Here is a 2,819-nt window from a genome sequence, read left to right as displayed (position 1 = left end):
GAAAATTGGGTAGAACAAGCAGTTGTGTTTAGTTTTAATAGAAAAAAAGTCAGTGCAGATGATGGATTTAAAAGTGCTTTCAGTATGATATTTCCAGCAGAATAACTGCAACTCATCCACCAAAACGTCCTACAAACTTTAATGAGTGTTTCAGGCTGGGGTCAATAGGCTGATATGAGATTTTGTTAGCACAGTGTGCAACTAAGCCAGCTTTGCAGCACTTTTCACTTAATAAGTGTCATTCATAGTCCATAAATCTTGAAGTGTTTTACAAATGAAAGCAATTATCACTGTCCTTATTTTCCCTATGCCAAAACAGAACCATAAAGCTGCAGTGAACCTATTTCCTCAAGGTCACACAGCACAGTAGTTGAAAAGAAAACAGCAACAGCAATCCTGGTGTCCTTTGTACCCAGCTATCAAGGATCTCTTTTGCCCAATAACTCCATTTTTGCACAAGAAATTATTTTAAATGGTGTCTTGAGTTCTGAAGGCAAAACTTGATGGTTAATAAATCACAGAGATCAGAGTATGAAAGTACTTGTAAGACCAGATCCTTCCTCCTGCAAGTGCATGATGCTAGAGGTCAAGGGAGACAGCTGGTGAAATTAAAAATATCAGTGTTTGAGTAATGCTGTAAAACCAAGGAGTAAAGAAATGTTATGCTTAGTCGAGAGATTAATGGCTCATGACTTGCCATGAAAATTATTTTCTGAAAGGTACTGGAACTGCCTGATTAAAAGAGCAATCCTAGCGCCCACGTCAGCCAGCACTTGCACAGACATCGAAGGAGAGGCTCCTTACAAGCCCATGAGGGATGCAGCACAGCTCGTGGCCCCTGGTCTAGCATTTGAGCTCCTGCAGCCCTGGGTCAGGCAACTCTGAGCTACAGCAGCACCCAGAACCATGGCATGAAAGCATGGAAACAGTTTTCTCCAGCAGAGGAAATCTCTCTCAGATGAAACTTGGGCTTTCTGAGCCTCCAGAACTTCTGTTAATAGTAAAAGACAAAGAAGTGTGCAAGAAGAGCACGATGGTGAAAGAGAAAGAGGGAAATAATTTGTAAAATGCCCAAAGCGTAGCTCCTATTGCGGAACACTGAGCTTCATTCTTCTCAGTCCCCTCTTCAACACTGACATTCAGTGTCTGAATGTACTACTCTTGGCCAAGGGGAGTGCATGTTCATGAGATGACATGGCGAGAAAACAGACAAACATGAAATGCCTGTTTCATCTTTCCCTTCCCTTTATTACAGAATGAGATCTCAAGAGAAGGCCCTTACTTCTTCTGTGCCAACACATCTATTTGAGGGTGCACCACAAAAGACTGATGTGGATTGGACTATCGTAGGGTTAAACTGCCTTTAAAAATCTATTTAGGGGGAAGAAGGGGAACAGAGGGGGAGGGGAGGAGGGGGAAGAATATATGAAGGTGAGACACCAGCCCTGTCCATCTTCAGCAGGATGATAGTGACAAACCATACTTCAAAAAGAAGCAATTAAGTGGGAGCCAGTCTCACTGCCAGCATGTTGAGACGTCATGGCCTGAAGGTCTGGGCCTCAGACAACAGGGAATTCACCAAAGGATTTGGGGTTCATTTTCTTGAGGCAAATTACTGTGAAGAATCAAGACTAAATTTGACTAAAAAACCAGTTTTGTCGATGCACTGTCATTTGCTGAATTGATTGAGAATCAGCACCAAACTCAGGCCTTTGGCCATAGCTCACAACCTCACTTTTTCATTTAGGCATTTTTTGCTAATGGGAACCTTCAGGTTTTTTTGGTTGTTTTTTTTTCCTCTTTTCCCTTTTATTTGAATAATGTCTCTGAAAAACCATTTGCCTTCACAAGGCGGTTGGTTAGTTTACACTGGAGGCAGCTGCTCTGTGGGCTCGAGCCAACCCTGTCTTTAGATTCATTGCAATCTGGCCAGATTGTCACATATATTTTTAGTTTATGATGATCCTCTAATACAATTCCAGCTTCCACACAGAGTCCTTCCAACAGTCTAGCTCAGGTTAATGAACTTCAGGCCAACTAACTTGCCATTAATCTTCAGGAAATATCCTTCCTCTCTGTAACATAAGCAATGTCAATCAGTGTCCTGTGCTGAAAAGACCCACAGTCACACTGATCAGAAGCAAACAGTCCCATGAGCAGAAATAAAACATGAATCCTAAAAGCAAATTCTACTACCCCGTTCCTTCCTCCCCTCAAAAGTAAGAAGAATTTGGTCAGAGAAGGAAAAATTACTGGTTTGTTCAGTTCTTTGATACTTGAGCTAAGGACCAACACCTTCTAAAACTTCCTCACCATGAACAGATCCAAAATAAATGAGGAAAAAGAGTCTGAAAAGAAAAATGCCGAGGCTAAAGCTGCTTCCCCACCTTGGCTTCAGCTAGGAAATAGCACTGCACTGTGTTAATTATCACCTGCAAGATCGACCAGGGAAGGAAGCCATGCACACACCTCGCTGAAACGGGGGCATTTCCAGCGGAATAAAGGAGCTTTTATTTGCCCCATGTAGGGGCGGGAGGCACAAGGCTGAGAGGGGCTGAGCAGCCTGGCTCCATCCTGCTTGGACCTCCCAGCAGGGCCCATAAATTGGGACCGGGCTGTGGGTAACGCTGCCAGAAGACAGAAAGTGGAGCTGCGGGTGGGTTGCCATCCTGACAGAGAGAGGGGCCAGACCTGACTGGCACATGTGCCATGGCACGTCCCGAAACGAGGTGTCACCTCCCCGCAATTGGTCACATCTAGTGGAGCCTATAAAACAGATTGCTCCGAAGCTACTGTCTGAAACAAGAAAACCTGGGGCC

This window comes from Anomalospiza imberbis, unplaced genomic scaffold, assembly GCF_031753505.1.
Source record: "Anomalospiza imberbis isolate Cuckoo-Finch-1a 21T00152 unplaced genomic scaffold, ASM3175350v1 scaffold_112, whole genome shotgun sequence".
Classification (NCBI taxonomy): Eukaryota; Metazoa; Chordata; class Aves; order Passeriformes; family Viduidae; genus Anomalospiza; species Anomalospiza imberbis.
This window is presented reverse-complemented; position numbering follows the sequence as displayed.